The 19,110-nt window shown below is 44.7% G+C and overlaps 1 protein-coding gene across 3 annotated transcripts in view; it reads left to right on the top strand.

Moving 5' to 3' along the window:
- Positions 1-19,110, top strand: part of ST7 (suppression of tumorigenicity 7) — a 135,585-nt gene that overhangs the window by 9,692 nt on the left and 106,783 nt on the right. The gene's annotated exons all lie outside the window — the stretch shown is intronic.

The following is a 19,110-nucleotide window of genomic DNA, read 5'->3' as shown; positions in this document are numbered from 1 at the left end:
AGGAGACAGCAGGGTATCCAGGACAGGAGGTGGACCTACCTTTTGCATGGTTTGATAGTGATGGAACAAGGGGGAGAGGGGCTTTAAATTAAAAGAGGAGATATTCATATTAGATGTTAGGAAGAGATTTTTTTACTCAGAGAGTGGTGAGGCACCGGCACAGGCTGACCATGGAAGCTATGGATGCACCATCTCTGGAGGCACTCAAGGCCAGGTTGGATGGGGCTCTGGGCAGCCTGAGCTGGAGGATGGCAGCCCTGCCCATGGCAGGGGATGGGGACTAAATGATCTTTAAAGCCCCCTCCAACCTGAGCCATGCTATGATATGACGGTGCTTGGCTTTATGGAGGCATCTGCGTGCTCAGAGTGGGCTCCTGCATTGGGTCAGTCCATACAGCCCTTTAGGTTAGGATTGAGGAAGAGTGATACAAGTGCAAGATCTCCTCAGCAGTAGATATTGTCTTCCATATAAACTTGAATTTCCCTCTAAGAAAATCACCAAGACCCTGCTCTTTTAATCTGCTGACCTCATCTCATTACAGCAGCCCTTATTACAGCTATTGTCATCGTGGGTCGGGGAGACCCAACCCATGAGGTGCCTGGATTTCAGGATTCACCTGGGGCTGGTGAGATGGGATTTGGGCTGTGCCAGTCATGACATTCTGTCAGCCAGTCCTCTGGAGCAGGGGTTCTCACCTGTGGGTTCCCAACCCAGTTCCTCTGCTTTCTGTGATGATGCAGGATGCAGGAACTGCATTGTGTGGAAATTAAGAGCTGGAGAGGTCTCTCTGGGTCAGTGACTGCAGTCCTTAGTCACGGTTTATCCCCCTTCCCATAAACCACTGCACTGGGAGATTTTTCCACAGCTTGATTGCTCTGGTGGTGGTCAGAAACCTTGTTCTAATTCCAGCCCAACATGGTCATGACTGGTTTGTATGCAGTTGTGCTCTGTCTTTTAGCTTTAAAACCTGTGGTGCTGCTCCGAGAATTGCTCCCCAGTGTACCCACATGGATATTTCCCTCCCACAAACTGCCCTGGTCTGCTCTCATAAAATGTCAGTATTTCCTTGTTCACACTAGTCACACCTGACCTGTTTCAGTTTTCTATCCCTTTCAAAATTGGGTAGCAAGCATTGTACCTAGTATTCCAAGATAAGGCTCTGTTAACTGTTTTGTACATGGAATGTTTCTCGCCTGCCACTGAGAATATTTTGCCATGTATTTAAGTGGTTAAACTGCCTTTTTGTGTCAGCATCTCCTTAGAGAGAGGTGGTAATGCTGTGGTCATGTAGTGCATCTGAGTGCTATCCCTGCAGCTGGCCAGCTGCAAGCAAGAGCTCTTGCTGTTCTCCTGCAATTTGCACTGTTAACTTGTATCCACTTTATTTCACTGCAGCTTGTGTGGCCTTTGTTTCTCCGTGAGCAGCCTTTCATTTCTCTGAGTTGGCAGCTCATACCAGTCTTCTCCTGCGCCCTTCTGGTTTTGGTAATGAAAATATTCAAGAAGGTTCAGTAGCCTCTCCTTGTACCCTGGTGCTTCCTGGCAAGCATCACTATTCTCTGTTTGCCAGTTCCTCTATGTTCCCCCTTCTGCTTCAGCTAACTTCCTATGTCACCGTGTCAAATACTTTACTAAAATCCACGTAGTTTGGAGCTACTCATTTTTCTTGTCTGGAAAACTTTTTAATAAGGAAGTGCATCTGTTTGATCCAGAATGATTTATTTATTTTTCGTTTTATCCAGTTTTTCATTTACCTCTGTTAATGTATGCTTGATGTATTGTGATCTTCAGATTCTGAAGTTTCACAGACTACTGCATGGTCACTGGTATCATAGCTTGGGTTCTTGTCCAAAATACAGAAATACAAGGCTTTCTGGAGTGGGCTGGGGGAGTTTCATCAGTTTATTGAAAGTGCCTTATTACTGGACTTCATTTTTCAGATGCCACATCTTTCAGTAAGATCATTTACGTGAGTTCCAGTTCATCTTGAATGTGCTATGCTTTGTGAATTATGCCTCTGTTCCTCTTGTCACAATATTTATTTTCTTGCACTTTAGGTTTTCCTCCATGTGCAACAGTTTTGTTCATGTTCAGAAGTGCAGCAGGGATTCCTTTTGTTTTGGAGACTGCTGCACTTGCTCACCTTACGGTCTCATTCTTGATGCTGCTGAAATAATCTTGCTGGCTTGGTGGGTTTATTTTGATGCACAGTGCATGAGTTCGGACAGCTCTTAAGGTATAGTTCTGTCTGACTTCAGCAAATATGAATTTATTTCTGTGCTTTTTGTCCTCCCTCAAAGCAGAGGGGAAAGTTTGAACATCCTGGGTCTCGTGTGCATTATGTATGCAGAGCTGATGTCGCTTTATTTTAAAGCACTGACTCATAGATGAGTATCTACGAGATAAAAATACAATGTAACTTTCCACAGTTATTTTGAGCCGGTCCGTTGAGGTTTTGGACTCTACGAAGCAGCCGGCAGAGCTGCTGCTGCCTGGTGATGAAAGGCCTGTGTTGCCCCTGTAGAAATTTTTGACATTAGGTTTTTCTAGGGCAGTCTGTTGAGCACGAATGACTCCCTGGCACCTCCCAGCCGTGTGAAATCAGCCTGTGCACATTTGCTGTCTTACTGTGGGACATCACAGGTATCACGAAACTGAGAACCGATAGCAGCGCAGAGCAGCTGGTGTTAAATATAGATGGGTAGTGAGCACTGTGTGTCAGGAAAGGCCTGCTCGTCTAAGCCTGAACCGCAGAGTTTCTCTGATGCTTTTATATTTAAAGAGTCTTGATCAGTCATCATCCCACACGTCTTTCTAAACTCTGTGAGCTTTCTAACAACGTGACAAATTTATACCATATGAACCAAACCCAGTAACTGGAAAATTACTCAGCTGGAGAGTTTGGGTGCCTGAAATACTGTTCTGCTCTCAGGCAGCTCAGGTAGATCTACAACTCCTAATTCTACTGCAGGCAGTTATTAATTATGGAACATCTTTATTAATTGATTACTTTTATTTAGGGTTCTGATTACAGATCTGTAAGTGCACATCCCTGCAAACGCTCTGTCAGTCAGGACTGCTCCTGCACATTGTTGCTAAATGCATCAGCATCACTGGTTGCTGTACGAAAGCTAGCAGTACAGGCTGAAATGCATATTCTTCAATATCTTCATTACAAGTCTGTCCTTCCCTAGGTATGGTGGAGTTCCCCTTGCTGTACCACAGAAATGTATGAGTTGGTGCACATTTGTACTCTCACTTTATAGTGAGGCTGCTAGATACCAGTTTGGCTGGTTTTCTTGATACAAATCAGGTTAGCCTTCAGTCCATTATTGTAAATTTGCTCAGGAATGAGAGAGTATCCTGAGTTGGAAGGGACTCACAAGGATCATTGAGTCCCTCTCTGAGCTTCATACAGGACCACCCAAAAATCAGACCCTATATCTGAGCACGTTGTCCAAGCACTTCTTGAACTCTGTCAGTGTGGGGCTGTGACCACTGCCCCGGGCAGCCTGTTCCAGTGCCCGACCATCTGGTGACAAAGAGCCTTTACCTGATATCCAACCTGAAGCTTTAAATGCTGACCCAGCACAGTCACTGGCAGGGCAGCTGCAACCCTCAGGGCCATTCCAGAGCTCAGGGAGCTAAGGTTCTGTCTGGAGCTATCTTTGCAGTAGACCTTGAGAGCTATGGAGGAGCTTTGGTTTATCCTGGGGTGAACACTGTGGAAGGCAACAAACACAGACAAAAGGAGAAACAGCCACAGAGAAAACCCACAGAGATTCCATTTAGCTCTCTTACATGCACTGTAAACACTTCCTGACACATCTGCATGTGATCCTTCTGCATAGGCACAAAAATCAGTGATAAACACTGAATGAATAGAGAGAGGTCTCTTGTTTAATTTTGGGTTTCTTTTCCAACCTAATGTGAAGTATTTAAGGGAGGCCAACACCAGGAGCACTGTGGCTTCATGAAGCACTTCTCCCCAAGAGCTCTCTGCAGAGGTGGCTGGATGCCCGGAGCCCATGGCTCAGCCCTTTGGGACCTTTCCTGGCACAAGGTGGGATGGAAGATCAGCTGTGTGTTAAGGTGGCGGAGTTGGCAGTAATGTGTCTTGTGCAGGATGGTCCCTGCTGCTCCTTGGACGTGTGTTTATTTGCAGAGGGAAGCAGCACCCTGTAGCTTTGTTCCACCAGCTGTACCTGAGCCCACCCCTTGGCTCCTGGATAACCAAGGGCTTTGTTCTCCCCCTTTCCACCTCCCTCCTTAGATTTTTATCAGACTCTGATTGATCTTTGAGGTATAAATAAATTGGTATTAGAAGTATCTTCCCTGTTCTGTTTTATGGTGTTAATTTATTTGGTGTGTGTATTTTAAATCTACAGTATGGAATTACACCTACAGGATAATGTTTTCACAAGCACCTTTGTGTTTCTTTGCCTGTTTACTTTAGTCAGCCATTGCTTTACTTATTAACATGCACTTCTTTATATGTTTATATAATAGGCATGGTAATAAAACGGAAAGTGCTTTGCTAGCTTTAAGAAAATCATCAAATAATCTGGTACACAATATAATATATACACAGTGTTCTCTTTTACCCATATGCTACTGTGATTTTGTGCTGTGTGTCTTACTGCTAATTTGCAGGAGGTTATGTTATCAGTTTTGAATAAAAGTTAATATTAATGAGAGATATGAAAGCACCATAAAGAAATACAAGCCAGCTCAAATAAATCTGGTTTTGCTGTGTTACGCTTCTGTGAATCCTAATCTGTAGTTCAATAAGAGGAGCGTTGGCTGATTCAGGTCCTCAACTTTATTCTTAATGTCTGAGGCCCTCTGATATGGGATTGCAACACTTCGTGACAGCAGATGAAAGTGATCTGAACTTTGAATTCTGTTCTTAATTCATAGTGAATGAAATGAACTGCATGTTTATTTACAGAGATCACGACTGTTTGGCTTGTTGTGGCTGAAGGTAAGTTTGTTAGAAAGGATTTATTTGCTTATGAGGAGGATGAAATTATAGTTTCAATTCAGCAGGTTTTCTCATGCAGTTGCACCCGCAGCACTTGCAGTTTGTCTGCTTCCATTCCCTAATGGTTGCTGTTTAGATAGGAAAAGTCAGGTGAGCCTTTGTTAAAGAGAAGTTTTTGTAGGGGTTTTCTTTATCTGTGCCAGTTTACTCCTAGTCCTTCCATTAGCAGGGCAGCCTGGAGGGCTCAGCTGCAGTGCCAGTACTGCTTCAAGCAGACTTTGCATCTGATACGCAGTAGTGCGGGCAGAAGTAGAACAGTCCATCTGCGTGTTCCGCACTAGAGGGCATCCTGTTAAAGACACAGGAGGAACCTGGTGACATGAGAGGCAGCCATTGGCCTGTGGGAAATGTAGTCTGAAAGAGCTGAGGTCTCCTTGCAGCTGACAGTGCCATGTGTTTCTGTTAGCAGCCACACACACACACACACACACATGCCATAGTACACCCTCATGCAGCAGACCTGTCAGTGGGCTGGATCCTCTTATGCAAGCTGAGATTCTCAGCAGCCACAATGCACCAAATTACCTGCTGCAGATGTGAAGGTAGTTGGGTGCTGACCCGTGGCAAGAAGTAGGGCTGTAAAGTTGTCCTACTGCTGATGTAGTTGTAAGGCAAATGTGATCCATCCTTGTCCTTCAGAAGCCCACCTGTGTGTTGGTCCTCTGGATTGCTTTCATAAGATCAGTTGGATAGTGAAGTTCACAAGAGCCAGGTCTTTGGTGAACTAAAGGGACAGTGGTGGCTGCAGTGATGCTGAGTTATTTTAAGTCAGACAGAAAGTGGAAAATGCAGGAATAGAAGGATGGTTGTTGACTAAAGATATCTTAAACTCAGCTACCTGGAGAGGTTATTGCAAAACAAACTGTGCTGTGAATTTGGCTCAGTTGTAGTGATGGAAACTACATCTGCCTACTATGCTGGGGACTTGAGGAAGGCAGTGGGGTCTTCTCATGGAAGGAGCTGAGGAGATGACAGCCATCTGCCTGCTTTTGAGCTCAAGAAGCACTTAAACAGGTTTAAGCTCACTGCCCGTCCCACTGAAGATACAGGAGAACTCACACTGGGCAGTTCAGAAAGGACAGCTGGCAGCCAGGGATGCTCCCCCATACTACTATGGAAGCACAGGCTGACTCCAGCTGACTTATTCCGTACAACCACCAAAACTAGCTTCATTTTGTGGAGGTTCATCTTCTACTCACTTGTTATTAGGTAGATCTCATGAGTCATCTCTGAGCAATTTTTTGTTTATGTACGTGTACAAACAGATTAAAGGTGGTCGCTCTTATGTATTTATTTATTCTTCTCCAGATACAGTTGACCCATTCAGGCATCTGTAAATACAGACACTGATGCAAGACTGAAAAAATGACCCTTTTGAATCATCTTTATACAAGAAGAATATTTAAGCTGCTCATTTTTAGCATTTGATGTTTATATCTGAGATTTGCTAGGAAAGAATTCAGTATTTATCTTTTATGCTTATGTCTGTCTTGTTAATAGAACTGTTCAGTAGATTGTTTTATATATGTATATATATTTAATGAATCAACCAAGGTCTGTCTCTGTTCATTCAGTTTTGTCTCCATCTGCTTTATGTAGTTGCTCTGGACTGCCTTAGATATTTTGTGTATGCACAATGGCATCATTTGAAAATAGGAGTGTGCAGCTGTTTGCAGCTGCCCAGTTAAAGCGGACTCCTCAATATCAGGTGTCTCTGGAACACAGCACTTCTTTTTCACTGGGGCTGGATGCAGGGGTTTATCTAAGGGGTTTCAACAGGACTGAGGTTCTGATGCTGTGTAGGTTGTGTACTAAATGCTAGCTCCCACCTCTGCCTGATCTATCCAGATAGAACAAAGGCAGGTATGAGTGACAGAAGATGACAGATAGCATTCAGTCACGGTTTAGAACAGGTTGCAAGGTGACAGACAGGTCCCTGTTTTTTAATGCTGGGTCTCACCTGCTTTGTGGCTACTAAATTGATTTGCGTGTGTGGTGGTAAGTGAAGGACTACCTCAGATAAGGAGGCTTGCCATCAGGCATATTAGGTGGAAACAGTTTCTGTATTTTTGTCTGCAGAGTGTTGGAAGGGACCTCAAGAGGCCAACTCTGCTAAAGCAAGTACTCGACAGTGGGTTGCACAGCTAGGCATCCAGACAGGAATAAAATAACATACTAATTGGAAGGGCGCTGACTGCTGAAACAGCTTTGGTGGGTGAGCCCTCAGCCCTTCCTTAGCTCACCACATCGTCCCCTGCTGAACAACAGAATCACACACAGAATCACAGAATCACCCGGGTTGGAAGGGACCTCAAGGATCATGTAGTTCCAACCCCCCTGCCTAGCAGGGCCACCAAACACACACATTCAGATCAGGTTGCCCAGGACCCCGTCCAACCTGGCCTTAAACACATCCAAGGACGGGGCATCCACAACCTCCCTGGGCAGCCCGTTCCAGGGCCTAACCACTCTCCTTGTATAGAACTTCCCCCTAACATCCAACCTAAATCTTCCCTCCTTCAACTTCGATCCATTTTCCCTAGTCCTGCTGTTGTCAGCCCTTTTGAAGAGTTTACTCCCCTCGTGGGTGTAGGTTCCCTTCAGGTATTGATAGGCTGCAATGAGGTCACCCCGCAGCCTTCTCTTCTCCAGGCTGAACAAGCCCAACTCCCCCAGCCTGTCCTCATAGGGGAGGTGCTCCAGCCCCCTGATCATCTTAGTCACCCTCCTCTGGACCCTTTCCAAAATCTCAATGTCTTTCTTGTACTGAGGGCTCCACACCTGGACACAGTACTCCAGATGGGGCCTCACAAGAGCCGAGTAGAGAGGGACGATCACCTCCCTGTCCCTGCTGACCACCCCTCTCCTGATGGAGCCCAGGATCCCATTTGCCTTTCGAGCTGCCAGAGCACACTGCTGGCTCATGTTCAGTCTCTCGTCCATCAGGACCCCCAGGTCCTTCTCTGCCGAGCTGCTCTCAAGGCCCACTCCTCCCAGCCTGTACGGGTGCCTGGGGTTCTTCCGGCCCAAATGCAAAACCTTGCACTTTGCCGTGTTGAACCTCATTAGGTTCACCCGAGCCCAGCCCTCCAGCCTGTCGAGGTCCCTCTGAATGGCATCCCTTCCTTCCACCGTATCGACTGCACCACTCAGCTTGGTGTCGTCAGCAAACTTGCTGAGGGTGCACTCAATTCCCTCATCGATGTCATTAATAAAGATGTTAAAGAGCACCGGTCCCAAGACAGACCCTTGGGGGACACCACTTGTTACCGGCCTCCACCTGGACATAGAGCCATTGACCACCACCCTCTGTCTGCGGCCTTTCAACCAGTTTCTTACCCATCGGGTCGTCCACCCATCAAATCCACTTCCCTCCAATTTGGAGATGAGGATGTGGTGGGGGACCATGTCAAAGGCCTTGCTCAGGTCCAGGTAAATGACATCAGTCGCCTTCCCTTCGTCCACCAATGCCGTCACTCCATCATAGAAGGCCACAAGATTAGTTAGGCATGACCTTCCTTTGGTGAAGCCGTGCTGGCTGTCTCGGATCACATGCTCATTCTTTATGTGATCGAGCATGTTGTCCAGGAGGATCCGTTCCATGATCTTCCCAGGCACGGAGTTGAGACTCACCGGCCTGTAGTTCCCCGGGTCCTCCCTGCTCCCCTTCTTGTATATGGGAGTGACGTGACCCTTCCTCCAGTCATCCGGGACCTCACCTGACAGCCACGACTTCTCAAATATGATGGAGAGCGGCTCGGCAACCACCTCAGCCAGCTCCTTCAGGACCCTGGGATGCAAGCCATCCGGCCCCATAGACTTGAATTCATTCAGTCTAAGGAGGCACTCTCGGACTTGCTCTGCCCTTACAGTGGGGAGGGATTTACCTCCTTGGTCCCCACATAGAGGTTTGGGGATGCAGGGTTCAGGGACGTGAAAAAGACTAGAATCCTGGCCACCAGTGAAGACCGAGGTGAAGAACTCATTCAGCACCTCAGCTTTCTCTTCATCTGTTGAAGCCAGTTCTCCTTTTAAATTTACCAAAGTAGGTACGCCCGTTTTGGCCTGTCTCTTCTGGCCAATGTACCTGTAGAAGGTTTTCTTATTGTTTTTCACGTCCCTTGCCAAGTTCAGTTCTGCCTGCGCCTTGGCTTCCCTGATCCCACGTCTGCAAGTCCGGACGGCATTCCTGTATTCTTCCCAGGTGACACAGCCTTGTTTCCAGAGCTTGCACACCCCTTTCTTCGCCCTCAGTTCTCTCAGCAGGTCCTTGCCGGTTTCCTACCTCGCCTGCCCACTTTCTTATTCAGAGGAATGGAGACCTCTTGTGCTTCCAGGAGGGCATCTTTGAAGAGCCGCCAACTCTCCTCAACATCCTTGTCTTTGAGGGCAGCGCGCCAGGGGATCTTGGCCAGCAATCCATTGAGTAGTTTGAAGTCTGCTTTTCTAAAGTTTAGTGTCCTGATCCTGCTCTTTGCCAGGCCCACATCGCTTGAGATCACAAACTCAACCAGGGCGTGGTCGCTGGAGCCCAGGCAGCCTCCGACCTTGACGCCTTTGATGATCTCCTCAGCGTTGGTGAGCAGCAGGTCTAGCAACGCTTCACCTCTGGTCGGTCTGTCCAATACCTGAACCAGAAAGCTGTTGTCAATGGATTCCAACAACAGCAACAAGGTCAGAAGAATTACAGTAAATATGTTCATAAAGTAGCCTCCTGAGGAATTACTTCTAACAGTTGAATTTGTCCAATTGCATCGTAACATCCGGAACTCAGACATGAGCAAACATTAAATGTTAGGAAGGCTTACTGCGTATTTTGCATGCTATCTTCGTATATACAGGAAAAGCCCAATAATGCTGCTGTGCCAATTCATTTCCCAAGTGTTATCCACTATCACTTGAGTGTCCAGTTCCTGTTTGCTCTCCAGATCTTCAGTCAGCAGTAACTTTCTCTCACTCTTCCTCCCCTCCATTCGAATTGCTTCAGCTATGTCACAGAGGCCCCTTGGAGCTGTGCAGCATGTGTAAGAGCACAGGCCATGAGATGGCAAGGATTCAAAATCCATGTATCACTATTTCACAATTTGAAAAATTAATTTAGGTAAATTTTTTAGGATCCAGCTCAGTGGGAAGGGGCAGAACATGCAGCTTCCTTTTCATGGTGGCGTGCTCTGGGAAATCCTTGAGGATTTCAGATAATATAAAAGGTACTGCATCTTTGCTAGCATTTATTTTAATTTCCTCTACTCATTCTTGCAAAAGAGCTGTCTGCTTCCGTAGGAAAGGTTCTTTGATTGAACATAAAGAGGCAGGCAGGATGGGGTTTAATTGTCCTGAAAATTAATTTCCCATCAGAAATCAGATTCAGTGTGTTTGGTGTAAGGGAGACAGAGAAATGATGCTTCAGGAGCTGGAGACAGGCACCCACTGGTTACCGGGAAGCAGAGTCTTCTCTACCAACAGAGTGCCTTTTTCCTTTGTCTTTCTCAGCTAGCTTCAGCACATCCTGCGTGCTTGTTTGGCTTCGTTCTGGTTTCGGCCCCTATCGCTCAGGCAGAACTTGTCTGCTCTGCTGTTAAGCCCCAGAGCTGAGATCCTTGTCCAGGAAGGGATGCTGGGGATGACAGGCATTCAGGGAGGAGAACCGCTCAGCACCAGACCTGCAGCCAGAAATACCTGCTGGAGCACAGCTCTGCTCTCGCTTAGCATCGCAGAGGTGGAGGGAGCGTGATGGATTGCTCTGTGAACCTGGCAGGAAAGGAGAGTCTCCTGCTCAAATGCAGCACAGTGCATGCTGAAGCTTGATCTAGGAATCATCACACAGTTTTCTATTGTCTGTAAAGAAGTTTTTTACCGTGTTCTTGATGTTTCTGAGTGGGGCAGGGCTGTTGTGCGTGCTAGCAGGCTGTTCTCCAGAAACCATGCAGAATGTGTGCTGCAACAGATTCACAGAGGGCATGTCTAGTGCTGGTTTGTTCTTTGGGGGTTGGTTTTTATTTTTATTTTTTTGGACGAGTGGTGGTGATGCCTTCTTTTTTGAGAACAAGTAGTACCAGGCAATGTGAAATAACTCTTAATAAGCCAATCCCATTGTTATTTTTCTGGATATTCTCATTGTGATTCCAGCTGTGGGGTTGGCTAGGTTCTTGATTTCAGCATTACCTTTTAATAGTGATTTTTGCAAATAAATTATGTACTTTGTGAAAGCCAGTTTGCTTGCACAGTTCTATGTTTGTCCCTTATTTTATTGAGCAGCTGCTTGTTAGCCATTGTTTCTTTATTGTGCATATACCGAAAGCATCATTTCTCCTTTAACTCTTGAAGACCTAAACAACACTGATATTTTAGTCTTAGTTTTTACTGCCACTGCAGCATCTTCAGTCTCCTTTTTTAGATAGGCTGGCAGTGCTTATAAAATGCAGGCGAACTGCAGTGTGTGAAAGAAATCGTATATTTCAGATTCTTGGCCATTCCTCACATTGCATTCATTTGTCTGGTTTGAGATTTATGTTTTTCTTCCCTTGGCTCTGACTGCAGCTGGTGGCAGAGGGAGGGGTTCTGTTGGTCTGGGCACAGCAGTGCTCGCATCCTCCATTCAATCAGTTGCTCTGTATGAGGAGAGAAAAAAATGTAGTCATTGTGTTTTAAATTTAGTAACTTCTAGTAATTTCGATGATTTCTAAGATTGCTTTTCTGGTTATAAATAAACCACATGATTTAAAAATATTTTTGACTATACGGAATTATGCCCCTAAATTGGAATAGGCTGAGGCAAGTTTGGGAAAGAAATTATGGTCAAGTTTTTGCATTCTTAACCGTAAATGGAAACAGAAGGGCACTGACTGGCCAGAAGTTTTAATTTTATTGCTCTTACAGCTAATGGAAAACATTATTTACTAAAAATGCTGTCAAATATGATTTCTTGTGCTTTGGAGGTTTCTCTGAAAGTCTCGAGGTGGCAGAAGCTTAATATCTAAATGAGGTGTGAGGAAGAAATTCTTTCCTCAGAAAGTGGTGAGGCAGTGGCACAGCTGCCCACAGAAGCCGTGGGTGCCCCATCCCTGGAGGCACTCAAGGCCAGGCTGGATGGGGCCCTAGGCATCCTGAGCTGGTGGAAAGTGTCCCTGCCCACGGCCTGAGTGTGGGACTTGATGATCTTTAAGGTCCACTCCATTCCATTTGTGGACAAACTGCAAGCTGGGCAAGGCTGAAAGGTGTATGTGAATGGATGCTACTTGTTCTCTGGTGTGAGTGAAGGCAGCACTCGGTGGTGGTGGACCACGCCAGTAGCTGATGGGCATATGAGAATAACCATATTCTAGGTTGTTTCAAAGCCAGTTTCAAGGCATTGAAAGCAAAGTCTGAGCAACATAATGTCTTCCTTGTCTAAATTGCTATGAAAAGGCCACAGAGTTTGACGAATTAGCAAGATGGCTAGGTAAGCTTGCCAGAAAAAAAAATAAAAAGAGAAAACCAACAAACCACTGCTCCTTCAGCTGTGCAGAATCCCTTCACCAGGTGTTTCGTGCTGTGGCCAGTATCTTTGTCCTTGCAGAGGCTTCCTGCTTGCTCTTCTTTGGATACATCTATCACCCCTCTCCCTGTGGTAAATGACTCTTGTGCTTAGAAAGTGGAACTGAATCTCCTTCCGATGTCTGACTATTAAACACAAGTAGCATGTTGGGCTGAAATCTTTGGAAAACTTTTCCAACAAAGCACAAAAGCTGCTGTTTTACAATGTTAGAACACAGCAGATAATTGCAGATGTTGAAAGTTTGACATGGTGAAGTCAAATATGGGAATGTTTTGCCATTAATAAGGTCTTGACAGCATGTTGTGGTTTTAACTGTTCAGTTTGTATGACGCAGATATGTGATTGATTTTTCCATTACTAAATTTCTTTAAAGGCGAGATTAAAGATCTTTTATGCATGCCTTGCTGCTTCTTTTATGGACTCAGAAGAGTACGTGATAAGATTTCAAATAAGTAGATGTGTTCAAAAACATCCTACTTCTCTGACTTACATCAGTTTATGGGGCTCTACTTCAGGTTAACAGACTTACCCAGCTATTTGTTTTCTTTCTGCTGTGGCTTTGCTAACAATTCTTCATCTGATCATCGTTAACAACAAACAGCAACTTCAGAAATCACTGTTACTTTTTTCTCTACGTATTACCAGCAAGTGAGAAGCCTAGGAGCTCTCAGGCACGTTTGTGACCATATGTGAAATATCCCCCTATACAATCACTAACTCTGTTTTGGTGTGCGAAGACCATTTATAGCTGTAACTTTTGCTCTGGATTGCAGCACTTAGGTTTCAGCACAGATGTTATGCTTCATGGGCAGCTGGGGCAGAGGAGGTGTCCTTGCGCAGTCAGGTCAGGTCCGAACACAAGAGCTGTTCCATACAGCAATGGCAGCTGGCTTCTGCCAGCAAGAGCCCTGGCTTTAGGTCTCCCCTTGCAATTAGAATCGACCGCCCCAATGAGACAAATGGATCTGAAATGCATGGACAGCAAGAAGAGAAAGCCTCTGGAAATGGAAATTCTGTGGGAATGGAGGGTTTTTTACAGGCAAGAATCAGAAGGGATGTGGGGCTTTGGGTGAACACAGTGTTGAGGTGGCATAAGGTACATCTGGTAAAGTGTGCTGCATTCAGTGCTTTGTCAGATAAGGCATTTATGACTAGAAACCATGTTTTGTTTCTTTGGATAGATTGTCCCTTAAGAGTATGAGACAGGAATGTTGAATGAGTTCTCTAGGAGACGTGCCTTTGGGCCTCTGTGGTCCCTGTGGTGCTCTGGGTTCCAGGCTACCGGACTCTGTGGAAACGTAAGGTGGGAACTTGTGTCCTACAGGGCTGGAGCACAAAACACCCAGACCCAGGGATGTTAGAAGCAGGTGGGAGCAGTGTTTAGCTCCGTTCTTCGCAGGCCAGTGTTCAGCCCAGCTGGGCTGGGTTGCCAGGAGCATTTTCCTCTCAAAAGCAGTGCTGCTACACAAAAAGCCTCACATTTCTGCTTAGGGAAGAGCCCACCTATTAGTGATGAAAAATAGGACTTAAAGGGGAGTCTATTGCAAAGATAACATTGCTGATACAGTTGCTTTGCTTCCTTAGCATCCTGGAGTTACTGCAGTGTAAAATCTTCGAGAGCAACATGGAGAGCATGGAGAGCAACATTCTCTCCTCTGAATGCAGCATTTACTCACACAGGGTCTGGTCTGTGGATGTGTAAGATGTAGACAAGAGCATGGATATTGCTCCTGCACATGCTTTCTGTCAGGTGCAGAGTGCACACTAGGAGAAATTCCATTCTTGCCATTCAGCAAACCACAGTGTCAGCCAGGCAGCAAATGCTATGGGATTATTTTTATGGCTCTCTACCATCAGATATGCTCCAATTCTGCCCATGTTGCCTTCATTAACCTGGCTTTAGAAAACAGTATATTTATGACTCTCTTTAACCTTACAGTGGAGTTGAAAGAAAACACGTAAACAGGTCAGACCATTGACCATATTATGTTTTGTTTGGGTTTTTCACACTTATTTAATTCCTGTATGATAGTTCAATTGACAGTTCTTTGTGATGTTATCCTGTAATACATTTATTTTGTCAGTATCCTGTGCGGCTCTCTGTGGTGTCAGTAGCTGATTTCTCTGTCTTCAGTAGGTAAAAGTTCATGGCAACGTGAATGTAAGTATGCTTTTATAGTTGGCCATGATGGCTCAAACCGAAGTTGTGTGGTTTTTTTAATAAGTCCATATGGAAAGCAGGAGTGCAATTGTTATTATTTCACATTCAGCCTATTTCAATTTGTTATATTAGAAAGAATTTAAAAGATCATTGTGGTGAACAAAGCCAAAAATGTAATTCATTTGAAGGAAAGAAGAAATGTAGTGATTTAATGGAAATTTATTTGCAATCATATTTCCTATTTTTTTCTCCTGTCTTCACCCAGTGAGATCCATTTAGTCAGTGCAGTATCTTATTACCTACAGGATCTCTGAGTGCAGCAGAGAGATCCATCTGCTTTTACATTATGTGGCAGGAGCACTTTTGGAACAAAGTGTAGTGCAGCACGGAGGGAAGCAACAAATAATTCTCGGCTGTGTCTGAAATTACATCCCATATTCATGGGGTAGCTAGCATGGCCATGGGATTTGTAAAAGTTTAACTTACAAAGCCTCAAAGTGTTGAACCTGACATTACATCTACCCTTCCTGCCACTGAAACCAGTTACCTTTATTTATCAGTGCAGTGGGGAAGAGAACAGGGAGTGAATGAGTTTGTTAGAAGTACCAGAGAAATGACATTTAGCCTCACTTTCTGTGCAAGTCTGAGGGGCTTTTAAGAAGTAACAGTGAGTTATGGTATAGGAGACCTGTTTTCTGTCTGGGGTGAGGAGAAAAACTTATGAGAACAGGCCAGTTGGGATCAATGAGAGTTTGTTTATGAGGAAGTCAGTCAGCCTATCTCCTGTTAAATATTAAACCTGAAGATGTGGAAAGTCTGTCACGTTTAACATGGCCAGCAGAATTTCAGTGCTCAGTAGCACACCAGCTGTGTGCCACTGAAATATGGTGTACCTTGAGACAGCTCTGCGGTTGTTTATTAGGGCTGTTGTGAAGAGTTGCTAATTATCCAAGGTTTTATTAATGAGGTTTAAATGATTGTTCAGATTTGAGTCTAAGAGCTGTGGACACTAACTAATAGAACAGCTTTGGTTTCTATTCTGCTGCTGTTCTCTTCTGAATCATATTTCCCATAAAGGATTTGAAATATTGTGGAAATGATGACTAAGAACGTTTGTTTTAAGCTATATTATGCTGCATTCTTAGCCATTGATTTAAAAATAAATTGTCTACTGAGGAAAAAATGTTGGGCATGCTCCAGTTTCACAACGAAAAGCAGGGGTGGGGTCAGATACTCTGTGCTTGAGCTGAAAAGGAAAAGTGTAGAGAGATTGGCTGAAAGGCGTTTCACGTGGAGCTGGAGGAGATGTCCAGCTGGCTGGGCACATCGTGCATAAGGGAAAACAAAAGTCATTCTCATTGCTTTTGAAAGTTGGCCTGTGTAAATAACTAGGAAAGGAGAGCTGATACATGAAGAGGGTGGAACTCTACTGTTAGATTAATTCTTTCAACTTTTTTTTTTTTTTTTTAAGTTGCTGTTTTGAGTCTAAGCTATTTTGTGTGCTGAAACCATGGCACAGAAAATGGATTCAGCCTATGGATAGAAATTCGTAATTTGACATGTCCCATGTCAGGTATAACATTTCTTCATTCATCTATCAGTGTTTTCTGTACCAGTTTTCTATGCCAGCTTTAGTATCAGGCACTTCTAGCTTTTGAACGTTGTCCTTCAGCCTCCAATTGTCATCTCAGCCTTCACAACCTCAGTGCAGTTTGAACAAGCGCAGACACACAGACCTCTTCAGGCTCCTCAGCGTTCACTGGAGTACCAGCAGTGAGAGACTTTGGTAACAAACAGTGTAAGAATGGGTCAGTGATAATACAGGTGAGCTGTCAGGCTGCTTATCAGCTCATATGAAACAGTTTTGAATTTCCTTCCAAGTCATCATGTGTCTGAATCCTATTTTCAAAAGTGACTTGACTTTTCCAGTAAAAGTGGTAGTTGAATAAAAAGGTTTCTGGTTACCTCTTGAAAAGGACACTTGGGTTTCTAAGTTTCAGTCAAACAAGTCAACCATTATATACATAATTTCATATAGGTAAGGCATGAAATTGCTCTTTTCAGAATCATAATTTCTTTCTGTCAGCAATATGGACTTTTTTGTTGTTGTCATTTTCAGTAAAAATCCAGAGGCAGTAACTTGGGTGAGGCAGAGATCCATATATAGATTGTGCTGATGTAGAAAGTACTTTGAGTGGTGTTTTCAGACTCCCTGTGCACCCAAACAAACCACTGAAACAGTGCTATGATAAACAAGACCTTGCCAGAGGCTGCATTGGCTGGCCTGCATGCATGCCTTGATAGTGTGGTAGCCCTGGTCCTCCAGCATGGGAGACCCATCTTCAGTCCTCTGCTCTGGCCCACAGCAGATTTAAGCTGATCAGAGCAGGGGCAGAAGCTTTGACAGAAATCTGACTGGGAGTTATCTCAGGTGAGAAAAGTCAATTACATCCAACTGTTGTGAGATGGTCTGTCCTGCCCCAGGCCAGTGCTCAAACGGGTCAGCTCTGTTCTTCTGCCCTGCTGCCCTGTCCTGATCTACCCAGTGAAAGAGCACTGAAATCTTTGCACTCCCATTAAATATTTGCTACAACTGAAAATACTTCCAGCAGAAACATCCCCAGTAGCTGTTCTAGAGGAACATTGAATAGAAGCCTACTGAGGGATATTTATTAGAATTAGCCTTATAAAGCTGTCATAGCATAATTTATGTTTTCCTTTTTGTGTTGGCTGAAGCTTTTCTGTTGTAATGATTGTGAGAAAGCTCAGAGTGCTCCCCAACCAAAAGGAAAGCAGAGTGGCTGTGAAATCCTGTTCTGCTCGGAATGTGAAGAAAGATTGCCTTAAGAATGTGTAAGAAGAAAAATGAGTGACCATTAAAGATAAGAGTCCAATTCTTAGAAGGGCAGGAACTTTAAAAAACCAAACAAAACCCCAATCCTGAAAAATGATGGAAATTATATTAGTTTGAAATGAACTATTAGTTTTTGAAAAAGAAGTGAAGCCAGTATTGTTGTCTGCATAGACATCATCATGTTTGCTTCCTGTTGATGATCTGTGAGATTGTACAGGTCAAAAAAAAGCACTTTGAGTTGCTCTACACTGTTCATTTTCTTTTTAATTTTTTTGTCACATGTATCCATAAGGCTGAGGCACAGGGCATGGTGATGGTGGAAGGAAGGGCTGATGGGAGCAGGGAGGCCAGACAGGCCCTGTGCTCCTGTGGTGCTGTGGCCACACATCCCATGTCAGCAGCATGGGCACCTTGATGTCTGTTATGAAGCAGCAGGTGAGAGACCATTCTTGCCTGAATGCTCAGATGAGGCTTCTCTCCCCAGCCTGATCTGTTTTCTGGCCTTTTTCAGCTTTCCTTTGATTTTATAGGTAAGGTAAAGCTTGGTTGCTTGATCATCGACCTTTTGAAGTTTATTAAAATCCGGGCTTATGGGCTCCAGTTGTCACCTGAGTTCACGCTGCTGTGCTTGGCTATGTGGTCAATATGTAAAAAGTCTCCCATGTGGGACAGCAGCCAGCAAAGCATTGTTCTTCATTGCTTTAGCTGCTTCTTGGAGCTTTCTTATTGAGGTTGAATGTTTTTTCTTATGTCTGCCAGAATCCCAAGACATTACAATGCAATATTGTTGCTGGCACAGAACAATGAATGTGATCCTTAGTGTGAGAAAAACCCCTCTGAAAGCCATGCTGGTTCAGAGGAGGTTCATTGTTGGTGTTGCCTTTGGCTCCGGGATGTGGCTCACACAGTGCTGCACAGAGCTACCACCTCGTTCCCGGTTATGGTCTCTGCCAGTTTATGCTGTAAACCTTCTCCCACTTCCTTCCATTTTTCTGTTCTCTAGAGTGCACTCCAGCCTGTCCTGGCTGTGCCAGTGGCTCCTCTGACTTGCTTTGATCACAGTTCTCTGGCTTTCCAGCACAGCCTGCTCCTCACAGAGCAGCTCCACGTTTCAGTCTCAAAAGGATTTTAGATAAAATTGCTGTATATATCAGTGCATTCCTGCAGCAGCCAAGGCCCTGGCTTACCTCTGCAGTAAGTCTGGTCTGTCATGTTCATCACCGCCCCCAGTAGTCCAGTAGTATTTGCTGATGGTCCTTCACTGTCCCCTAGGATGGGCTCTGTGTTACCCTGCTGCATTGGCACTAGAAAGTCTCTTATGCAGTGCTTTCATAAGCATGTCAGCTGTGTCTTTTGTTGTCCTTTGAATGATGTAAAGGTGGGTTTTGAGGGGAAAAAAAAGCACACAGATTTTTTTGGTGGTGGTGGTGGTTTTGTTTGGTTGGTTGTTTTTTTTTAGCTCTCCATCAAAGCAAAATCAAAGAATTTGCTTTTTCTTTCTTTCTTTTTTTTTTTT

Source organism: Centrocercus urophasianus, unplaced genomic scaffold (genome assembly GCF_019232065.1).
Source record: "Centrocercus urophasianus isolate 14NV4802_14NV808 unplaced genomic scaffold, USGS_Curo_1.0 seq_15, whole genome shotgun sequence".
Lineage (NCBI taxonomy): Eukaryota > Metazoa > Chordata > Aves > Galliformes > Phasianidae > Centrocercus > Centrocercus urophasianus.
Note: the sequence above shows the minus strand (reverse complement) of the source record. Positions and strands in the feature narration are given on the sequence as shown.